The sequence below is a fragment of the Ambystoma mexicanum genome, chromosome 11 (assembly GCF_040938575.1).
Source record: "Ambystoma mexicanum isolate Mex_15411 chromosome 11, UKY_AmexF1_1, whole genome shotgun sequence".
NCBI lineage: Eukaryota > Metazoa > Chordata > Amphibia > Caudata > Ambystomatidae > Ambystoma > Ambystoma mexicanum.
The window spans coordinates 849,421,857-849,446,971 of NC_090934.1; the positions used below are offsets into that span (position 1 = coordinate 849,421,857).

Here is a 25,115-nt window from a genome sequence, read left to right on the forward strand (position 1 = left end):
CGCCGTAGCCGGGCCGCTTGTTGAATGAGTCTTGAGGTCCTGTCGAGGGAAGGTTTCACCAGCCCTAACTGAGTCTCGAACTGTGCCCCCAAGAATACCAGCGTTCTCGATGGCCGCAGAGAGGATTTCTCGAAGTTTATGGCGAATCCTAGTCGTTGTAGAAGCTGCCTGGTGGCTTGCAGACTTGTGTTGTTCGACGCTGGGGAGGATCCCCTTACCAGCCAGTCGTCGAGGTATGGGTATACATGGTGGCTTTGTTTCCTTAGCCAGGCAGCCACTGGAGCCAGGCCTTTTGTGAACGTTCTGGGGGAGGTCTTGAGCCCGAAAGGAAGAACCTTGAATTGGTAGTGAGTTTGCCCTATTACAAAACATAGGAATTTCCTGTGTTTCCGACACATTGGAATATGGAAATACGCGTCCTGTAAATCCAGGGACGCCAGGAAATCTCCCTTTTGAACTGCGCGGATCACTTCCTGCAGAGTGAGCATCTTGAATTTTAGGCTCTTTAAGGACTTGTTGAGATCGCGTAAGTCTAGAATGGGACGGCATTTGCCGTTCAGCTTTTTTACGACTAAGTATCTTGAGTAGACTCCTTGACCTCTCTGTGATGTTGGAACTAATTCTATCACGCCCTTCGCTAACATGAGTGTAACCTCTTGTTGCAGTACCTTCATATGGGACTGAGCGGTGAACGCAGGTGGAATTTGCGGAGGCTTGTGTTTGAATTGCAGAGAGTGTCCGTTTCTTATGGTGTCTAACACCCAATGGTCCGTCGTTATCCTTTCCCATTCGTCGACATACGCTGAGACTCTTCCCCCCAGAACGGTGCGTGGTATGTCACTGCTGATCTTTATTTTGCTTGTCTCTCGACGACGATGGGTATGATGGTCGTTTTCTGGAAGACTGGAAGTTTCGTCGACGGTTAGCCGATTGTGAGGCACGTCGGTATCCCTGGGAGGGGTAAGCCGATCTGGCAAAGGATCTGTCTCCAGAAGAGAATCTTGAATTACCTAAAGCCCCTCTAAAGGGACGAAAAGACTTGTAACTTCTGCCACTCTGGAGGGCACCCAATGAACGTGCCGTGTCCGAATCTTCTTTCATCCCTTTTAGGGCCTCGTCCACCTTCTCGCCGAAAAGAAGGTCTCCCTCAAAGGGCATATCTAAGACCTTGCACTGCACCTCTGCCTGAAGTAGGTACACTTAAGCCATGACTGTCGACGCAATACCACCCCATTGTTGACTTGCTTGAAGCCTGACTCAGCGAGATCCACCGCAATGTTTATTGCGTGATTTGAGGCTTCCTCACCCTCTCGGACCAGTAGCATCGCCGCCTTCCTCTGTTCTACTGGAAGATGATCAAGCAGCGGAGCTAGTCTGTGCCACATCTCCCTATTGTATCTGGCCACAATTGCCAGAGAGTTTGCGGCCTTTACTGTGGTCGTTCCCACGGCGAGCACTTTCTTGCCAAAGGCATCTTGGCGTCTCGCCTCGTTCTCAGGAGTCGTCGTGCACTTGTGCTGTGCCTTTGCCTTCCTCGCTGCTGCCGCCGACACCACAGAGTCCGGTGTTGGTTGGGAGGATAAACACTTGGGGGTAGACTCTGGAGCCTTAAACTTTTTTTCTAGGCGTCCTTTCACTGCTGGTTCTGAGAATGGGTGTCTCATTGTCTGCAACCCCTCTTTCCATACATGGTCCAGTATTGGTATTGAGAACACCGACCTCCTTCTCTTGCCGATGTGGTCGAACAAAAAACAATCCTTTTTCTGTTCTTCTTGGGACAGACCAAATTCTTTGCATGCCTTCTCCATCATAGAATGGAATGACGCGATGTCGTCCGTAGGGGACGGGTGAGCTGGGCTTCTGGGGTTTTCCAACTCCGCCTCTGACTCCCAGGTAGGATCCCTGGAGGGGGATAATGAGATATCCGACATGGCCCCCCCTGTCGGACTCCGAATCTGGCAGCTCACCTTTCTCCTGTGCCAGTGTTGGGATTGGCGTGCGTGGGTGCGTCGGATGACGGGACGGGCCCGGCTCGTCGACGAGTGACTGTGGCAGGCTTGCCTGGGGTAGTCGCTGGTCCAACGACTGCAACAAGGACTGAAGCGTGGACAGAATATCCAACGACAAAACCGATTGAGGAGAGGGGCAGATACCAGTGTAACGGAGGCCCTCGTCGACGACTTGTCAGCCGCTCGTAGCCCTAGGTCTGCTGGGCCAGCAACTCTCTCGTTCTCGTCCTCCGAGGACAGCAACATAGCTTGTTCTTGTAGCAAAGGCTCCGGGGGGGTTGGGTCAAACACTTCAGGCCTCCAGGCCTCCTGTAGGATCCCCGTCGACGAGGCCCTCGTCGACGGGACGGCGGATGCCCCCTGTGCAAGTGGTAGGGAGGCGGTCGATGACTGGACCGCCGTCGACGAAGACTTCGCAGGTGGTTTTGGCGGTCCCGCCTTCTCCACACTGTGCCCGCTTTTACTCGACTCTCGACTCGTGGTCGATCTGTGATGATCGCCAGAGGAGGATTTCCTTTCCTTCTCATGCTTTTTTGATGAGGATGATTTCTTTGCCGAGGAGTCTCTAGTGGAGTGACTTCCAGACGACTCTTTTTCCGACGGTCTAGATTTCTTCGCCGGCGGTTCCGATGAGGCCGCTCGGCGCGATGTTTTCGCCGACTGTGTGGAGCTCACTTCCGAGGGAGGGCGCCCCCGCTCCATCAGTCAGCCATGCCACCAGGCGTCGGTTCCGGTCTTTGAGGGTTTTTTGAGTAAACCCCTTGCATATGTCGCAGGTATCCGCCGAATGGTGAGGGTGGAGGCAATAAATGCAGTCCATATGTCCGTCCCCCTCGTAAACCTTTTTTAAGCCGCATGTCGCGCATGGACGGAACAGCGCTTTACCTGACACAGAGGACATTATTACTCGAAATCCAATGACGCAACCTAGTACAAAACAGTAGGACAACACGAGGAGATCCCACTACTTTGGAGACGGTTGCAATCTGAAGGGGAGCCGCGGGGGCGGGCCTCTTATACTAGCACGGCCTGCGGAGCATGCGTAGGCGGGTCCTAGAAGGACGTAGATAGGACACAAAAGTGTCGAAAGTTTTTCCTTTGAAAAAGGCTATATATGTGTACCGAGGGGTCCCAGTCTGACGACGGGGAATATTCTAAGCATGTGAATCCATGAAAGATCCAATGCTGGAGAATTACTTGAACCACCTGTGCATCAGTACATGCACGAGTATCGATGCATTAATGCTGTGTAAAAGTATGTACGCAGTATATACGCAACTCCATGTCAACACTTTACATATTGCTTTCAAAGGGACATTTTCAATAAAAGCAAGTGTTGCTCCAGTACTACATGTGGCATGTGCTTTGGGTCTGAAGAATCTGTTGGCCGACGTGTAATACTGTAGGGTGCTTTTGACAATCCATCTTGCAATGGTAATCTTAGTAACTGCATCTACTCCTCTTCCCGTTGCCTTAGATATAAACAATTAATTAGTTTTCCTGTATTTTGTTTGATTGAGTTAGTACATGACTGCTCTCTATAATTCAAGGGTATGGAGGGCCTTTTCACCCTTGCTTTGAGGGGTTTGGTGGAAGAAAAATGGTAGTTCTAAGGATTAAGTATTTTGGTGAACATCTTGGGGGAGGGTGGTGTTCTTAGAACAACTATTTCTGGATATAGACACAAAACATTTCAGACAATGCTTGTAGTTCATTTATTCTCCTTATGAAAGTGATGGCAATGAGGAATGCGACATTGTATTTAAGTGCTCCAGTTGAGGTATTATGCATAGATTTAAAGGGTGGTATCATAAATTGACTTGGTTTCATGTTAAAATCTCAGCTCAATGGTGGATGTGCTATGGGTGGGCAAGTGTGCTAAATCCCTTCCATGAAAGCTTTGATAATCAGCATTTGCCACCTTGCAACCTTGTGTTGTAAAGATGTAGAAGGGGAAAATACTGCTAAATGTACCTTGAGTGAGTTCTATACTAACCCTCAGTTTAGCAGTGAAAGAAGGAATGCCAATTTGTTAGTAGGTGAGTAGTCAATGGTATTTTTAGAGCACCATATGACAAATGTCTTCCACTTGTTGAAGTAGCTGTGATGCTGGAAATGCCTTTTGGAGGGACATGACCTCCTAGTCCTTGTCCTACCACTTCTCTGTGTGTGTTTTCTACCACAGAGGTCCATCCTGGACCTCTGGTTACCTTTTGGTGAACACCACAACTGGGATACCCTTATGGCAACCATGGGTGGAGGTGCAACTCTGTACCCCTTGTATGTGTATTTGGGTACTTATGTTGGGCCCACAGAGCAGGGTATGGGCTGGTGGCAGCTACATGCTGCCTTGACAGTGGCTGTGAGTGCCCCCCTTTGTTGGGACACCCAGGCCCTGCAATAGGAATCAATGGATTCCTGAACCAAGGTAAGATGGCCACTGTAGCCTCTTGGTTTCTATTGCCTTTACCCCTTGTTTCCCAAAGTCCTGGGAAGCCCCGACTCTGTCCCCTTCGCCCGGGTGGAAGGAACATATATTGCTCTGGGGCTGCCTCTTGCCAGACTGACTGACTGAAGCCTTCCCAGGGACTGTGTTGTGGGTACACCCTTGGGGTGGAACCTGCATGCATAAAGTATGAAGTCAACTCACAGTCTGTGCTGTGGGTGTCTGGTTTTGGTTGTGTGATACAATGCCTCGGCCAGCCCTGACTGAAACTGGAGTGAATGCAGTGTATTGCTCTGAAAGGCTGGGTGCTTACTCCAATCCACATTCTGTGTTATGGGTGCCTGGCTTCGGGTGAATGGCCTAAATGCCTGCAAGCCCGATTGGTTGCCTGCCTGCATGAATGCACTTGTGTACGATTGCTGACCAAGCCTGGATCAGCCTGACTGAATGGGGAACAATTGTGAATAACTAGGGACTCCCACACTCACCAATTTGTTCTGGAGTTGAAACCTGAAGCTTGAATCCTTGGTCCAGTCAGAGGAATTTTTCTGCAATCCTAAGACTGCGGAGCTGACCCAAGGACGGAATCAAGAGAGGACCTGGATAGGCAACCTCTTCCTGAGCTGGGAGGCAATATCATGCACCTACTGCTCTTCTGAAATACCCTGGAAGCCAGTCCTGCGTGCCAGACATTGGGATAAGGGGTCTTCCTGAGTCCAGAAGGGGAGTGTCTGGACATTTTGACACCAAGAAGTCCAGTTGCGTCGCCCAGGGTCTGGAGGACTGAGACCACTGGAAGCCAGATTGCTGCATATCGACCAGAAGATGGGGTATCATGCTATTTTTTCAAAAAAGGTAGCAGACGCCCCTCTCCAGAAAGAACATGGCATGATAACCTGCTCTGTGGTTTTTTCCCACTTTGAGAGTTCGCAGCCATTGCTTTTTGCTCACTGTACCTTCCTTTCACAGATGGGAAATATCCATTTTTATATCAATCTTTGTCCTGCCCACATGGCCTATCCAGCACTGAAATGCTATGGCAATTCCCTTCTGAACAAGGGAGCCTTGTTGAGCCTCATCAGTGATGTGGAGCTGTGCCTCTGAGCACAGTGAGCAGGGAGTCCACGTCTGGGTTCCCCCAGGTAACTCAGGGTGACCAACCCCAAGTTCCTTGCACAATTTTTTCAAAAAAGGTAGCAGGCCCCCCTCTCCAGAAAGAAGATGGCATGATAACCTGTTCTGTGGTTTTTACCCCACTGAGAGTCCGCAGACATAACTCTTTGCTTACTGTACCTTTCACAGAAGTCAAATATCCATTTGCATATCAGTCTTTGTCCCGCCCAGAAGGGGAGTGCCTGGACATCTTGACACAAAGAAGTCCAGTTGTGTCACCCAGGGTTCGGAGGAGTGTTTGTGACCGCTGGAAGCCAGATTGCTGCATATCGCCCAGAAGATGGGGTACCCTGGCATAGTGCTGCTCGACACCCAGAGCTGCAAAAGCTCCAATTGATTTAATAATCCTTCAAGGGGCATCCACAACACATCTGACCACTTTTTCCCCACCGGAGAAGATCTAGGGTCGCTGTGTGCAGAGGAGGGCCTGCCGGTGGATTTTGCGCCATCAAAATCCCACAATGTCGTCCCAAGGGTCCAGATTTGTTGAGGGTCCAGAGTCTAGTCCAGTGATCGAGTCAGGTCGACAAAAGCCATCCAGAGGTCCGTGCTGCGGCACCGAAGTACCGAAAGTCTAAACTGTGAAATTCTGAAACCCGACACAATTCTACCACGGCACCCACTGCCACCGAAAACATTCAAGGTCCCCACGGGTCTCATCTACAGCTAGGCCTCGTCAGCGGCCACAGCAAGTTTTACCTTCGTAGGACATCCACAGCCAGACTAACGACCCACCAACAGAGAACACAGGCAAAGACTGAAAGTGCTGCCTTTCCGACACAGCTTGGTTAATTAAACTCCACCACTTCACCTGCCAAAGCACCAAAGGTACTGTGACGAGGAAGAACATTTTCCAGCCTCAGGAATCATGCAGGTGTCTCAGATTCATCTGGGATCCTGTTCTCTGGCATCTCAAATACTTTGGGGGTGGTGGGAGCTGTAGAAGAAAAGCAGAGTATTACTGAACTTGTTTGGACTGGGGCATAGTATACAAGATAAAGTACAACCTAACCTTTCGCTTTCAGGTTGCCCAGGTAGCGGGGGGGGGGGGTCTTCACACAGTATTACTATTTAAGTCTAAACAAAGTATACTGCTAATTTTCCTAAACTAACCTACCTTTCTACAGTGATCTATCAAGTTTCACCTTGCTTAGCAATTCTCATACTTTTTAAAAACTGTCAGCATTTGTTAATGGATCATGTATAGTGTGGTACCAGATTGAGTATATATATTGTTGCCATTATTAGAATAGTGTTGCCCGAGTACAACGTGTATTCTTTATGTGCATATATTTAACTGAACCTTATTTTATATCAAGAAGCTGTGCTATCATGTAACAGTGTGCGCACATTCCTTTGTGGGGGCTTGGGGATTCACTGTACTTAACCAGTCTGCATCAGCACCCCCCGAAGAGTCAGTCTGGCTGCTCGTCCAGCATTACCCATTGAGATACTTGGCTGGGGCGCTCTGTGTTCCAGCCCAAACCATATAGAGGGCAGAAGTACAGATAACCCCCCTCCAGTTGTTACATTAGCAATGTCTGGTTTCGATGCTTCTTTCAAAATAGCCATACAAAGTTTAGGAAGATTGAGCTGTCCAAACTATGACCTACGGAAACAAGCTGAAAAGTTGCAATGTTCCCAGGTCATCAAAAGTTCCCAAGGTTCAAAATAAAACAATTCCAGTTCAAGATTCTCCGTTTTGGAATTGGCTTGGCAGCTCATGTGTTCCTCGAAGTGCTCGCTGTGGTGGCAACCCACTTATGACGCAGAGGAATTCTAGTCCACCCTCAACTAGGACTGTGAAGACAGCCCAGAAGAGTCCCAAATTACCCATAGAACTTGGAGTAAATCCAAACCGGACTCAAAGTTGAAGTAGACAAAGTGTAAGGCAAAATCTAGCTTTATCATCCAAATAAAGCAGGGACAGCATAAAAGCATTAAAATCTTGTTTCTCTTACAGGACACATACAAAATAATTGGTCAAATACTACAAATTCGTCATCACAATCTAAGTTACAAAAACCTATGGGAACGGGGATAGGTTAGTAGTGGTGGTGACTACATATAGACTATGTGTTGAGCATTCTATTTGGGTTCCGACTGCTCCTTCTGAGACCACCTCTATATTGAAAGAAGTAAAAATACATCATCCCTAGAAGTGATTGGTTGGCATACTACTTCATGGGCGGCTTTAGACTGGCGGTTCTATTTGGTTGGCTTCTTTTGTAACCAACCTTGGACAATGGAGAGGTTGTTAAAACATGAGCCAGACAAGGGGTTGGGACAGAGAGGCCTATGCACTGTTCATTGTTCATTAAAGAAGTGATCATCCCTCATTCCTGGGCCATGAGACTAGGCAATCTCCGTATTTGATCTTGTGTGGTGCCTTGTGTCCGTTTAATTGTAGGGAGTATGGCAGGTGTCCCACTGTGTACATTTCTAAAGAATAGGTAGTGTTCTTCAATTATGGGTCACGTGTGATTGGACCATGTATAAAATGTAATTATCACCTATTTATGGGGATTTCAGCTACTACCAATGCATGTGCTAAGTTTTATGTTGCCAACAGGGACACTCTTGTATTATTCTTCAGGGTGTCTAATGCACCCGGCCTACAAATGCTGGTTGCGCTCTTAATTAATCTGAAACTATATCTGCTCTGCTCGGATCTGTATTTCTGTGGATCCAGCGTTTTGAGTTCTGTTGAGGCCTTCGTTTAGTTAAAAGCATGCTGTGGCTTAAATTTTTAAGAAGATGGCTACCCAATTATACTCTTGTTTCTTTGTTAGTGAGCTATATTCGCGTGTCGTTTATGTTGCATTCGTCTTATAAATTAGGCATGTTAGTATGCCTCATGTCTTGTGGATGTTAATATTCTTCACATATAAATGTATATTTTACATAGTGGCTGCGTTTCTTCATGTTGAGTGCACATTTACTTTGTGTCTAATGCATGCACATGTATTACAACAGAAGTTTGACTGCGTTTGCCATCTTCAGCCTAAATGGTCTATTTCTTGCTGTACCTGCCTGGGATAAGGGCGTTAAGGTGGCCTCAGTGAGTTGCATTTCTCACCTGTGCGGTATTGGGGGAGGGGCAAAAGCTAGGCATTATTTATTCATCTGCCGCTCAACATTCTACCCCTCTGGCCGAGTCCTCGACCACACTTCCTTCGGCTCTCCCACACATCGGGCTTTTTGGGTATCTATATTTTAGTAACCCCCCCCCCACCCCAGCTACCCCCACGTCTCGCATGCTCATATGGACTCAAGGTCATGTAGCATCACTCCCGGTTATAATCACAATATACTCAGTGTCCTGTGTAATTGTGAGGTTTCTGAAGATCTACATATTTTGACCCTGGAGGAGCAATGGGGATCTCTATTGCTTGGACAGGGGCGGGAGGGGGAGAGGGTCGTCTGTATGTGTATAGTCAGGCACGTGAGCATCCAAGCTTATTACTATTTTCATCCCTATTGCCTTCTTAGCAGTCTCTTTGCATTGGCATATTGCTATTCTTAGAACACATAAGGCTAAAGTACTAGTACCAGTATGGCCACTAGTATTTTGAAAGCATTAGCCAACCAGGTGGGTATTGATGAGAACAATTAGTTGAACCAGTCATCTGCAATATCTTCCACCATTTTTGTGTGCAGTTGTGTCAAGGTGGCTATGGCCTCTGAGTGCCCCATTTTCCTCATCGTGGGAGGGTGTGTACGTGCACTAAGATGGTCCAAATTTTGCACACATGCGCCCCTCTATGTCCGTTATCAGATGAGTATCTGTATCTATTTTGAAGGGCCATGAGACTAATTGCTCTCAGATATTCCCTTATGGCATTAAAGCCTTTTATGGCTTTATTTATAGTCTGTAATAGCTCCCATCTGGTTATTTTCAACCATTTGGCATTTGCATTGGCTTGCAACCAGGCAGTAAAGAAGAACGTAAAAAACATCTCAGTTTGCGTGGTCAAGGGTGAGGGACCTCTTCGGTCTTATGTGTACGTTCATCCTGGAGAAATCAAAAATCTGCATCTCGCTTTGGGGCAATACTAAGGCTGGTGCACTTCTTACCATCAGGGAGAACAGGCTTCCCCAATTTGGGGCAGTAGCATATAGGCTTTTGAACCACATGCCCAATAGGGGTCCAATAATACAGCTGTGCCTACTTTTGTGCCTGGAAAGTCAAAAATACACTTGCACTTTGTGTTTATTCCAACACTCACTGTGCCATTATTTCTGACGCACAGTGTGGCATCTTTCAATGGTATTATGGGTACTGGTCCTCTTTCATCTTCTACCCAGGTGAGAAATTTCATATGTTAGGGTCATTCCCCAAGGCATAGTTTATTTGCCTTTTGCACAACCTCTTCAGGCTGCTCTAGGATTGCTGATGCTTTGCACCCTTATTAATCTTTCCCAACATCCTTCTATAGGTTTCCCTTTATTTGTAATTGACCTCTGTTCCAACACCCAGGTATCTCTTTCGCTTGCGCATCAACCATTGCATCATTTTGCTAGCTTCTATTTTAATCCCTACCCCCATTCGAGTCTACTGGCAGGCATTTCACTACTTTGTGTTGTGTATTAGCAATTATCATTGTTTTCTTTTTTTTTTTAGAAAATTCTCCTCCCGTGGAGACTTTTTGTCACCCACTCTATGGAGAATGTCTGACCCTGGAATTGTCCTTGAGTAAAAGTTAGTGCAAGGTGTGTTAGCCAATGTGCTGTGTTCGCAGGTATTTCTGTGGAAATAAACATTCTGGAGGCCCTCGTGGCGTAGGGCATGAGGGTATACACAAAACAATTCATCATACGTCTATCACCCACTTTGCTCATTTGCTTGTACCACATGTTAGTGACATGGACCGAATCATTACTATGCTTGGTCAGGTGCACTGAGTCCTCTAGCACATTTCTTTTTAAACTTTGAATCTGTGTGCTTACTATAGGGAATTCTTCTGTTGCCATTTCACTTGTCATTGCAGCAGTAGTTATCCTCCCGTTTACTGGTTTCGCTACATTATACATGACCAATTCTCTTAATGCCATAAGAATAATAAAATAAAGGCTGCAAAATGTAAAAACTGTCACTATGAGCATTATGGCTAACGTGTCAACCTTTTGCAAATAATTACGGGCATTATTCCTTCGAAGTGCTTAAAGTGAATATCTAATGTTCTTGACCAATCCCATTGTTCCCACCAGGAGCGAGAGTCTTCTTTGGTTTCTTTAAAGAACAAGTATTCACAGGAAAAATCATGTTATAATAAAAAGGAAATGTCTTTCTAAAATAATGCAAGTTTTTAAATTGAACAACACCGAGACAGATGTTCTAGATTTCTAGAAAAGGATATGTTTTCACAAAGAATGATAAAACCAAGAAGAGCAGGATAGCTATGGGGAACTTTTGCTATTTCATCTTTTACTTTGAATGGGTCACACTTTATTTTTAGACAAGTGTCCATAAGGGTGGTTGCGACTATTAAGCCCCCATGCAGTGGCGGCTTATGGTAAGAGACCAGAGACAAATGTAGGAGCCAGCCGCACCGGCCGCAACTGAGGCCATCTGGTCCGCTGGCCGCGACTCGGGCCATCTGGTCCTACTCCCCAGGCCAGATGGCCCAGCGGGCGCGCCTGCCCCGACCCCACAATCCGGGGGCACAGGCTTAAGGTTCCACCCCACGCGCTCTGGGGTATGATATGATAGGTTATTTATAACATGCTTAATACCCAGAGGTTTCTAAGCGCTGACCCGGGAATCGAACCTGTTTTGCTCTGTGTCGTCTTGCTTCCAAGGCGAGCATGTTGCCGCTGAGCTATCCTCCCGAGGAAGGGGGCTTAAGCCGCAGCCTCTCTTCCCCGCTATGCCCGGGGCTTAAGGCACCAACCTCATGCACACTCGGGTCCGTTTTATGGGTAAAGAAAGACTCAATGCTGTTTTTGTTTATTCTTGTTGCAGATTGGCTCTTGTAATGGTTCTTGTTTGGGGTCTGCGCACCTCTTTCACATTCAGGCTTAGTAAGTGTGGACAGGGGGTCTCTGTCTTTAGTGTTTGACGTCACTGAGGTGAAACCGGGCGTGCTTTCCTTCAACCTTCACTGCAAACGGTGTAACAGTCTCCATAATCTACAGTCCTGGTAAGCGTGTGGTGTACAATATCCATGTAAACTTCCTGCACAAGACTATCACATGGATACAATAACAATGGTTTTAACAAAATATCAGATTTCACTAGTTCTTCATTTGTGCTCTTTGAGCACCCCCCGCTGCGTTTGCAAACGTCAAGACATACAAGAAATTCCGTAATAGCTGTCAAATAAGCGTGCATTTCCTTCCCTAACAGAATAGCACCATTTCTGCATCAGTATGAGGCTGAGTGGGAGGAGCAATAGGCGTGTGCATTCAGCGTCCGTCACCAGCTCATGTGGAGTTAGGTGAGGGTCACAGCCTGGCTGATAGCGTAGTGCAAATGGGGCTAGAGGGAGGGAATGTAAACACCATCTTTTCAAACAATTGATAACAAAATTACAATGTGCTCTGCAAAATTAGGGACAAACCAGCCCTCCAAAATCAGTACTGCAAGACACTCTCGATGTGTGTGCCGGAGAGTACAGCTGTTCCAACGCTACTGTAAGCAGCACAAGTGCCATCCCATGTTTCCCAGTGCTGTCCTGGCGTCACATTTCATTTGTGGGGGGACAATGAGCACCTCCCCTTCTTTTCCATTGCTCCTACTCTTCTTGCTATGACCTCCCTTGTAATTCGATAATTTGTGCTATGGGTAACGCATTAAAGCCTTCCTACATCACCATGTTGCATGCACGTGTATATTCGTTCGGTACAGTCACAATGTCAGATACTTATGGGAAGTATTCTACTCTTTTTTCTTGTAGTTCTGCAGTGTCTTTGCAGCGAGAAATCAAATCCACACATCTGGTGTGCACTGCACACTTTACCATGGCAATAGCTGATGGGCGCATACACGCTTCTATGAGCCTGTCTAATAACGGCACATGCTGCACTCATGACAGTCCTGCGTGTACAGTTGATGTCACAGAGGCTGAGTTGGAATACACAGTTACCGCCTCATCTTCATGCGTTTCAAGCGCAAATATCAACGCTACCAATTCTGACACTTGTGCTGAGAAATAATCTGTCAATCTCGCACTTGTCACTGTTTCAAAGCTGCCACTCTCTCCTGCCTTCACCACTGCTGTGGCACCGTCTTCCACCCGTGCTCTGGGCTATTGACAAAGACCTGTCAATGAAGAGCATTATCCCCCCTCCAAGGGCATTTTCTTTGACATGGGGTATCTCATCTGGATACTTATTGTAGTTGGAGCCATCATGAACATAACCTCCCGCCTTCACTCGTTCTGCTATGAACCTGGCTGGATTACCACTCAACACCTGACAATTTTGATCGATGGATTTGATGATTACCTAGTAGCCTGATGCTCTGTGGGTAGTTCATGTACTTTTGTGCTTTTCAAGGATGCCAAATAAAGTATCCTCAATGTATAGCGTGAGTGGGCACCCCATTGTTACGCTGGTTGCTACACCCAATGCTTGTTCACATGGGTAATAGCCTCATTACTAGATTTAATATTCCACCCCAGAATGCAAATGGTTTGTGCCCCTTGGTACTTTTCTGTGCGAGGACAGCCGTCATCTTCATTGTAATAGAGTTCCTTCCTTCCTTCCATTTTCTCTTCTCTGCCAACTGTCATTAGTTTCACTGAGTCTTTCCTGTATTCTTCTTCTAGGGCTCTACACACCAATATGTCATCAGCATATTGGATGACTGTACTGTCAAGCTATATATTCCCTAAGTCCACCTGCAGCACTTCGAAGACCTATGGTGATTCACAGTACCCCTGGGGTAAAAAATATGTTTCAACTTGATTCTGCGCTAAGTGAACAAGGCCGAATACTGTGACTCTTCATGCAAGGGGATTGAAAAGAAAGCATTCTTTAAATCAATCTCAGTAAACTATTTGGCTTTGGATGGGATTTTACACAATATCACAGCTGGACTTGGCACCAATGGGAATTCTGCCTCAACAATATTGTTCATGGGGTGTAAATCCTGAATAAATCTCCACAAAGCCCCTGCTGCCCTTTTAATCGGATACACAGCTGTACTGTATGGGGATTCTGTAGGCACCAATATCCCTTGTTGCACAAAGACCGTGCTTCCTCCTGCAGTGCAAACAGACGTTTCCGGACTCCAGCAGTATGCAAGAGTTGCTTCAGGTAAATTATAGTACAGCTTGAATATACCATCTAGCCTTTTCTATTAGGAGGACTTTTAGATCATGTTGGAAATGCTTGAATTTTTTCAGATATTGGTCGAATTTGTTGTGGTGGATTTAAGGAACAGTGGCAATGTATTAAACAGTCATTGGGACTATTTTTGCTAAGTGCTACTTTTGTATTTGGATGAGCAAATTCTGTAGAAGACTACATTCTTGTTCAAGCAATAGAAGTCTGATTAACAAGCAAGGGTTTCCAAATTTGTTTCCGGCTTCCTCACATTGGAGTGTTTGTATGAAGAAGAAAGTTAGTGCTAATCCGCATTTCTGCACAATTGAACCGTGTTAATTTCTTGACAATAGCTGGCAGGTTAGTTTGAGCAGATTGAATTATTTTTGCTTTTAGTTCCTTTATGGCGGTTTATATTACATGAGGTTACAAGTCAGTGGAAACATATATATTTTTTCACTTTCTTATTTATTGGTAGATTATTCTAAATGGGCTGTTTCCGTTCTGTTCATTAGATTGCTTTATGAAGACAAACTTTAAAAAGACAATAATCCCACCTGGATGGCGGAACAATTGGTCCCAAAACATGTAGGGTTATGGGAGAAATTTGAATAAGAACCATCTTGTTAGATGTTGAACTGCTCATACACATCATATTGTAATATGGTCTGTAAAAAAAGTGATTCGATTTTTTGATCAACATTTTGTGAGATTCAGATTCCCTTTTACAGGGGTTCAATACAAGATGTGTGTAAAATTACATTTTTTGAACAAAAAGCTTGACAGCGTTGTATTATATGTTCAAGTATTATTTCACTTTTTTGAAATTACATTAATATATTTTTTTGATCTTTTTGAATGTAAGGCCTGTTGGGTGCCTGCTCACCCCCTCACTCCACTCTTCCTCATCGTGGGGCGAGGGCAGGAGCCCCCCCAGCACCCCAGCCCAGCAGAGGAACCACGCGACAAGCGGGGAGGAACACGGACAGGGCCTGCCTGACCCTGTCCCCACACGCCGCCTGACTCGCCCATGCCGGGCGCAGCGCGGCCTGAAACCGAGGCTGAGCCTCATTAACATCAGCTGTAACCGCCGGCAGGCGGATCACGCCGGCGGCCAGCTCAAAGGCCACTCTAAGGCCTGTTGGGTGCCTGTTCGGAGCCGAAGGAGCCAGGGGCCTGGATCTCTGCCCTTTCAACTCCAGGATCTCTCACTATCAGAAGCTGGAGACGCCCTCAGCCGCACTATAATGATTCTAAACATGCATGGTACATTGGCCATGCACAGCACCATGGTACCTGTCAGCTTAACTGAACTGTCTTGGTGAGTAATGCTTAACTACATAAGATGGCTAAGCTCTTAAAAAAAAATAATTGAAGCGATACACCTACATTTGTAATTGTTGATTTTCTAACGACAGAAGCGGTAACAATCACCAGCTGCGGAAACTCTGACATTCTCTAACGCCAAACAAATTGTATGCATTTCTTAATGTGTGATTGGAGCGATCTCATTTACTGAACAGCTATCATTCTATAGTACTCAAGAAGCAAGTACAGTAGACACGAATACATGTTTACTCATACACCACAGATCCTTCTTGGTATTATTCGAAACCCACAATACAGTGGTGCGCCCCCCCGCCCATGTGGTAGTCTTTTTCTACTAACTGGTCCAACTTGCAGAGTTATTTATATGTCTGCAGCCATTTCTAGCCCAAATATGATTACCAAATTTAGGTGAACCCCTTGCGTACTTGCATCTTCCTGCACATGTCATTTTCAGCCTAAATGTGATTACTGTTCTTAGGTGAACCCCTTGCCTACTTGCATCTACTTGCACATGCCATTTTTAGCCTAAATGTGATTACTGTTCTTAGGTAAACCCCTTGCCTACTTGCATCTACCTGCACATGCCATTTTTAGCCTAAATGTGATTACTGTTCTTAGGTGAACCCCTTGCCTACTTGCATCTACTTGCACATGCCATTTTTAGCCTAAATGTGATTACTGTTCTTAGGTAAACCCCTTGCCTACTTGCATCTACTTGCACATGCCATTTTTAGCCTAAATGTGATTACTGTTCTTAGGTGAACCCCTTGCCTACTTGCATCTACCTGCACATGCCATTTTTAGCCTAAATGTGATTACTGTTCTTAGGTAAACCCCTTGCCTACTTGCATCTACCTGCACATGCCATTTTTAGCCTAAATGTGATTACTGTTCTTAGGTGAACCCCTTGCCTACTTGCATCTACTTGCACATGCCATTCTTAGCCTGAGTTGTGAACTCAGGTAAACCCCCTGTCTATCTACATATGCCAAACCGTACAATGTACCTTAGCAAGAGCCAAACAGCCACCCTACTGTATCTCCTCATACATATATTACACCTTACCATCGTCATTGCCACCATAACCATGTACCCTGCAGATAATGCACCCTGTCCAACCCTAGAAAGAAACACTAGACTACGAGCCAGACTACCCCGTCTCTACGAGCCCATCTACCACAACAAGAGACCCACCCTGCAACACACCAAAATCCACCCGAGCCACATCACACCCTGCCACAACCCCACCCAACCCAAACTCATCCCTATAACAATCCAGGATACACCCAACACTACCACTATATCCGGAGCTTTGATCAACGCCAGATCGATAATGGCCCACGCCACAGAAATAGCAGACACCTTATCCTCAAACAACCTCGACCTCCTAGCTATCACTGAATCATGGCTGCACGAAGCAGCAGGCCCAGCACTCTCAATAGCCATTCCAGAAAATTACCAAATAATCAGAATGGACAGACCCAACAACAGAGGAGGCGGCCTAGCCATCATAGCTAAAACAAACCTCGAGCTAAGACCACTGCCCCAAACACCTCTCAAATCCTGCGAACTCCTAGTAGCCAAACTACCCATTTCCAACTGTCGCACCTTAACCATCCTTCTAATATATAGGCCACCCGGCCCCATTGGCTCATTCGAAGCAGACCTATCCAGCCTCCTAGCCAACAACACAAAAGACACCACCCAAATATTACTACTAGGCGACTTGAATCTAGGACTAAACGACCCTGACGACAAATCAGCACAAGCCATAGCTAACATGCTAGATGAACACGGCCTAATCCAAAGAGTGCTCACCCCCACCCATAATAAAGGTAGGACCTTGGACTGGATCGCCACTCTAAACTGCGACACCATCATTACCAAAACCACTCCCCAGCACTGGACAGACCATTACCTCATTGACTTCACCTTATCTCTCAATAGAGAAGTCAACAAAGGAAAAATCATGGCACCACCACTACCCACTAGAGCAAAAAAAAACATAACCCCTGACAACCTCCTACCACTACTACTGCCAACCCTCAATGCTCTCCCCGATAATCTAAAACCAGAACTCCTAGTAGAAAACTATAACAATACCATAAAAAAAGGACTAGACATCATTGCCCCTCTAAAACTGCAAAAAAGCAAACAGCAAGCCCACCTGAACACCTGGTTCACCCCACATCTGAAAGAACTTAGACTGCACAAAAGGAAACTTGAAAGCCAATGGCACAACTCCCCTACAGAAGAGAACAAATCACAACTCAAACTTTGTGCAAACAATTACAAAAAAGAAATTCTACTCACAAAAAAGAAACTATTCAATGAAAGAATCGAAAAATCGAGCTCCAACACCAGAGAACTATTTGCTATACTAAGGGAATTAGAATCCCCTATACCCCCACCAGACAATATAATTAAGGATAAAGCATGGTGCACCAGCGTCCAAAACGCCCTAACTAATAAAATCAAAAGTCTCCAAACCAAAATCGCTCTGAAAAAAGACTCTCTCACCACCAATGAAGCATCTCCCAGCAACCACGACAAAACAGCCAACCGTCCAGGCCATAATCTCTTCAGATTTACCAAAATATCTATCCCAGAAACAGAAAAAATTATAGCCTCACTTAAACCATCTAACTGCAAAGGCGACAACTGCCCTCCCCAAATAATCAAGGATGCTGCTAGGGATCTAGCCCCCTTCATAACCAAGCCGATCAACGCATCCTTCTCCTCCAACACCATACCAAGCAACCTCAAAGAATCTTGGGTCCTGCCTCTCCTCAAGAAGCAAACCCTAGACCCCGCCATTCCCACCAATTACAGGCCCATCACCACGGTGCCATTCCTGTTAAAGATAATAGATAGAGTAGCATACCTGCAGATTCAGCAATATCTTGAAACTCACAAACTACTAGGCACCCACCAATCAGGCTTCAGACCGAAGCACGGCACCGAGACAGCCTTAATCGATCTTAAAACCCAGATCAATGAGATTAACGACAAAGGGAACACTGCCATGTTACTACTCCTCGATCTGTCGGCAGCATTTGACCTGGTGGATCACGCAGTCCTGTGCGAACACCTGGCCTCAGCAGCCCACTTCTCGAAAGAGGCCATAGCCTGGATCCAATCATTCCTGGACAACCGAACTATGAGGGTCTTCTCCACCCTAGCCTCAGCAGACCCCATTAAAATAACCTGTGGGGTGCCCCAAGGCTCCTGCGTCTCTCCCACCCTCTACAACATCTTTACCAAGCCCCTATTTGACAAGTTGGACAGACTGGGTGTCTCATATACCAATTATGCAGATGACACCCAGATCCTCATACCCCTCTCAGGCAACTACGCTTCAGATACGGCCTTGGTAAACAAAATATATCTCATCATTCAGGCATGGATGGCCACACACGGTCTATGTCTAAATGATGAGAAAACCGAAATCCTACTCCTCGGATCCAATACCAATCTCAAAAAACTCAGTTCCAACTATAAGGCCTTCAACATTGATGGCAATACCATCACAGTGGCCAAAACAGTGAAAACACTAGGCTTTCACCTTGATGCAACCATGTCACTAAAAAAACAAGTCAACTCACTAGCATCCTCCACCGCCTACACATGCAAGCTAATTAGGGCAAGTAGAGCCTTCCTCACCCAAGCTAGCTGCATCATCATAGCCAACGCCCTAATACTATCCAGACTGGATTATTGCAACGCCATGTACCTAGGAGCCAACAAATGCATAACCAACAAACTACAGACACTACAAAACAACGCTCTCAGAACAGCCCTCAACCTACCCTCTAAGGAACACATCTCCAACAAAAGAAGAGAACACAAATGGCTTAAAATCCATGACCGCATCTCCCTCAAAACGGCATCACTCACCCACAAATGCTTAAACAACGCAGCCCCCCCCTATCTCGCATCCAGAATAAAGAAAAAAACGTCCACCCGCCCCACCAGATCGATCAATTCCTACTGCCTGCAGGTACCCAATTTCAGACAAAAGAAAACCGGCGGCAGCAGCTTCCCTCTCCTGGCAGCCCAACACTGGAACGCCCTCCCACTCCACATTAGGACTGACCAATCCTACTATAGCTTCAGGCGAAACACCCTCACTTGGCTGCGGGCCAATGATCCTCACGACTAACCCTGCCATCTAATCTGATCATGCCAGTGCTATAACCTGACTACCATGCACAGCCTTAAATTTGTAAATATGTAAATGCAACCGAACTGCCCCTACGCACAGTATTAATATGTAAATTTGTAAGCCTTCGCTCAACTATATGTATATATGCACATCCCACACAATGTAACTGTAAATGCAATGCACTTTTTCTCATGCCTATCTTATTCTGTAACCAAGTTTTTAAGTAATCCTATCTTCCTGACCTCTGTTGCGCCCTGTTACCTCTGGGTTTTGCGCGCTATACTAAATAAATAAACAAACAAACAAACAAATTAAAACCCAGAGGATTATTCCCCACAAGAGTGACTGGATATCTCGATTGTTCACTGAGCACAGTGATTTTTTTTTTTTACATGTACCTTTTTTAATTTTGGGATTTTTTTGTATTGAAGTTTTAATGTTAAATCAATTAATGAGTGAGTCTAATTTAGTCAGATTATCACTGATAAATACATGAGTTGTTATGATGATCTTAATTTAAGCACACAAATATCTGTATTGATTGTTTACAAGTCATTTTACCAAGAGGAATAATTTCTTTTGGATAATACCCTTCGGACGCGACAAGTGCTGCCAGCATATGCAATGATCCTGTAGAACTAATTAGGGTGCGTCAACGGAAGTACATTAGGAAATCGTTATGATGGTAGAATCGCATTAAGAGACTTCGACTCTACTTGGATGTTAGGGAAAGTACAGTTTCTGAATTTTGCATCTGTAGCTGCACCCTCAAGGAAGACATGAACAGACTCTCCAATGCAGCCAGTGGAGCCTATGATTGTGATGACTACGCATGATCTTTCTGGGTCTAATGTGATGAATCCCATGGATTCCTCACTAAACCCCTGCCTGATGTGTCCTCCAAGGTGTCCAGGGAAAGGAAGACTCTTCTAGATCCTGACCTTGAGGGACCACCAGTACTGCGGGAGGATCACCTGGAAGGAGAAAGGGCCCAGGATTTCAGACTTCAGTACCACAACTGAAGGTGGAATATTATGAGACCAAGGAGTAGGCCCTCATGGTGAGATTGTGTAGACGTTGAAGTAGAAGTGCTGTGAAGTCATCCTGACAAAAATAGCTACTGTGACTCTTAATCTTGTAAAAGGAGACATACTAAGTGGTAACCAAGAGCTGTGTTCCATTAACATTTACAGAAGGTGTATTTCTTTTGAACTGTGGCCTTTCTGCTTGGGCAACTGGAGGTTGTGGCACAGCATCATGGATGAGAACAACATTGATACCATCTTGAGGGAGAGGAGAAAAGCTTTTCAATTGTTGGAACTTTGGCTAACAGAACATTACTTTAACATTGAAGGAATTAAGAATTGAACTGAGCCTGTTCTCACCGAATACGGATTTCCTGGTTTCCCCCTTTTTAACTGAATTACCTTGAAACCTGGGGAAGGGGAGTTCACCCAGGTTACCAAAACAGACTGAATATCAATGCTGATGCTACTATGAATTGCCATACATTGTTTTTTGTTATTTGTGTTTTAATGTGAGGGCCAGACGTCGTGTGTTTGTGTGTTTCCCTTTAGCTTTGATAGGCAGGGAAATCCTTGTCAAGAGTAGGTATAGTGAGGAGTTGGATAACATTTATAATTCAATAAAATGGCAGATGTTGAAAAAACACCCAAGATGTGTGCGCCTCAAATTTCTGACCCCTAAAAGTAGTAAAATAACTATGTTGCTATATGTTAGGAAATGGTTTGGCCGCTTTCTTTCTGTCGACTTCTATTCTGCCTCGCTTTCCTTGTTTTTCTTTTCATTCTTATAGGGAAAATGATCTGTCCATACGACTATTCGTACTGAGAAACTGTTTCTCTTTGTAGGTTTGTTGTATTGTTACAATTGCACACATCACTGTGAAGTGCGGATATGATACTTTGTATCCCTATAACTTTCTGCAATTGCTTTTTGGTTACATTTACAATGTGCCGAGTATGGGCTGGTGGCAGAAAACCCTTTTCTACCATGCTTTATACTATTTACTCATGAACTTGTGCATTAACCACAAATTTCTACTGTAAGTGGCTAGTGTTCCAAGATGCCCTTGTCACATGGTTTTTGCTTGTCCTTTGGCAATATTGTTCTTTGGATTCTTCCTGGCCGCTCAGGTCTGGAATTGCCATGTATGGGATGCCCGGTCCTGGGGAAACATGCCTCTTTCCCAGGAGAAGAGGCAGTTTGTGTATGAGCCTGGATGTGGGGGGCTGGGACCGTCAACATGCAAGTGCCTGAAGGCCTTTTGCTGGGCCCATGATTGGATAGCCACTGCCAGTTTGAATGGTACAAATCCTTAACATTGGGAATGGAAACTTGCCCAGGTCCATCAATCTTGGATAAAAGGAGGACTCCTGCAGCAATTTTTTAGATCATCGTTGGAGCAAAGTAATCTACGAAGAAGAGCAGCCTGCTGACTTCATCTGCAGCTGACCAGCAACAACTCCAGTAAAGTCCTGGTAAAGCCCTGCTACTCTGTCAAGATCTCAAGAAGACCTTCGTCTGTGCTTTAACCTCTGGACCATCGGGAACAACTAGTCTTGACCTCTGCTTGAGGATCCACGCCTACTGATCATTCAGAAGTGTCCTTCGACCAACCAGTGGACTGATTGTTTCTCTCCTGGGCTACCTCTCTGCAGCCGTCGCAGTTTTCAATGCATCCTTGCAGAATCTTCAGCGTGTACCACAAGAGACTGCTTCTTCATTTTAAGCCTTCTTGCAACAATTGAAGCTGTGCAGGGCCTGCGTCTTTGTTTGTCCTTTGAAGATAGCCTGTTGCTGCCCGACTGTGGGGACTCCAGTTGCAATCCATTTTTTTTGCACCCTCGAGTGCCCCGAGGTCGCTGGCTCTGCAGAAGTATTCATCTTATCTTTGTTTGGGTGTTCAGATGGAAGATGACTGGAACCAATACCTAAGCACTGGGACTGACCGAAACTAAACTCCATGTCCAAGAGTGAACCCTGAACCAGCAACCCTTCCTCGACCAGACCAAGCACAAACGACTGTCCCAGCTGATTCCAGAACCTCAGCCGTGGTCTCTGGAGAAAATAGAGCCCGGGGGGGGGAGGACTGGGGGGTAAGTTAACACATTTGTTTCTCCCCTCCCTGTCCTCTACAGGGTTAAATGGGGGTAAGGTCCTGACTATAAACTACTCTTTTCTGATTTTACCCAGTTTAGGCCTGGTCAAGGATCCTTTCCTTGCCCTATCCTAGTGACTGGGATGGTGTATGTTTACGTACCCGACTATACTTAACCTTTTGAGTTTTGTAACCCCTGCATCATAAAATCTCTTAGTAAACCTACCATAAAAGTATAACCTTGGCGGTGATTACCTTAGGGAACAAGGCTTCAAACCATCCAAGGGCTGGACTGACTTAATGTTAGGGAAACAGTTCAATGGTTATTCTAAAGGGTCTTCTAATGAATGTCATGCATACGAGTACTTACCTGTGTTACATTGGTTATTAAATCATATGCTTACTTTCTTCTCCTACGGGTGAATACACATGTGTTATAGTAAGTGTGACAATATTTACCTAGAGGTTTTACTTGCTTAGGGTGCATTTTAAAGGCATAATAAATCATTGTATATTTTTGTAGTTTCCTGTCTTACTGGACTTATTGGGATTGTTCTGTGTGGACTCTTTGTTGTCCCAGACAACTCTCACAGCCCTCCTGAGACTAAGGATTGCCGCTCTGCTACCTTACCTTGACTGGGTTGGGCTAGTCCTCAGTGTCTCCCTGTTCACCATAATAGGTTGACGTTCCAAAAGCCACACCAGGTACAACTAAAAAACAAGGATAAGGGGAAAAAACGACAATCGTTCGCCTATGGAGGATAAGGCATGGGGCTTGATGTGTGAACACAGCAGAGAGGTGTCCAGGATTACCCGTTTTAAGCTAATTTATTTTTAATTCGTACATCAAACGTGGAGACAACATCGAGTGCCCCAGATGCCAGTTATCACCTGCCAGATGTTTCTACAAGGTATTGCAATGAGCTGGGGGGACTGCTTTATTAAAGGAGATAGCAAGATACGAGGCGGATGTCACTAAGTGGTCACTGAAGCCAATTCCTGCGTTCTGTCTGTCAAAGAGTCCCACAAAAAAAGGAAGTGGGTGTAATATCCAAATGTACCTCACTTGACCTCTTGTTAGTCAAGGTCATTGTAGTGCATTGGAAGTCAAGGAAGCTAATCAAAATAGCAATGTGGTCAAGGCGTACGAATAAGTGGATGGCTGCAGAAGAGTGTGTACTCCGTTGATGGAGAGAGCTTTTATTCTATTTGGGAAGCTTTTTGGGCTGTGTATGCTCCCTTTGATATTATGACACTGTGATGCTTTTTACCGATTTCTGTAATTACCCCATCATGCATGGTATCATAATACATACTGCTTTATGCATCTTTCAAAAGAAAAGCTTTTTCTATTATGCAACCTGGAGCCAACTAGGTTATGTTAATGAGCTTATAAAGCACTACTGTGGCCCGAAGGCATCCTGGTGCTAGAAGTACAACCTCGGAAAGGAAGACCCAAACAACTGATAAAAAGAGAATGCAAATCAAAAAGAAAAAAAGGAATTTAATGACTAAACAAAAAAGTTTTCAGAGCTTTTCTAAAGCAGTGATGATCAACAATGGTTTGAAGTGGCAAAGGGAGAGAGTTCCACAACGCAGGAAGCAACCGAAAGTGCCCTGCCCAGCACAGTTGACTTACGGAAGCTGGGGACAGAGTAGGTAATAACTAGCAGATCAAAGATTCTGAGGTCAGTATCTCCTGATTTTATGACACAGGAGGAGGCACCTCGCCCATGATAGGCCCGATGGACCATGCAAAGAGCCTTAAATTGAATTTGGCTGTCAATCGGGAGAAAATGCAGATTCCGAAGCACAGCACAAGTTTGGGCGAATCTAGGAAGCACAACGGCTTCCATTGTTTTTGATGTTTCCAGCAATGTAACCTCAGCAGGACTATCTATTGGGCTCCCTGTAACCTAAGCTTTACAATCCTCTTGGTGCTTCTGTGCCCTGCTACCCTTGGGTTAGGTGCGCACTTCAAATAATAAACAAACAATAGCCAAACCGGCTACCGGGTTTTGTACCACCTGCAGCCAATGGAGAAGGGGTTTAGGTTAAGCCAGCAGAGTGGCATTACCGTAGTCCAAAATCTCTATAACAGAGGGGGAGACCACCAGTCCGCCCAAATTGGCTGGCACATTTTCCTGATGAGATGAGTTTAAAATAGGCAGCACTACATCTGGCCTCAATCTGGGGGGCGACGAGAGTGGCAAAGTGATTTCAATACCTAGATACTTTACAGTATGAACTGGAGCAGGGAGAGAGTCCAGGGAAGAAGGCCAGAAGTAAGCCGATCAGGCGTAACACACTAATGAGTCTCCCCCAGGACCATGACCACAGTTTTGTCGGCATTGAGCTTAAGCCTTTTTTTTTTTCAATCCAATCTCCAATATCATACAGACAGTTTGAGACGAGTGGCTACACGTTTCTGGTCGTTACGCAAAATAAGTTGTGTATCACCAACATAGGAGTAAAACCTGCATCCATGCATGTGGATTCATTTGGCCTAAGGGAGCAGGTAAATGTTAAACAACAAGTGTGAGATAGCCGACCCTTTGGGTACTCTGCAGGTAAGATGAGAGGAGGCAAAAAAAGAAAAAC

General features: G+C 45.5%; 1 protein-coding gene across 1 annotated transcript in view; it reads right to left on the bottom strand.

Annotated features, from left to right (window-relative positions):
• Window positions 1–25,115, bottom strand: part of DDB1 (damage specific DNA binding protein 1) — a 1,539,839-nt gene that overhangs the window by 213,118 nt on the left and 1,301,606 nt on the right. The gene's annotated exons all lie outside the window — the stretch shown is intronic.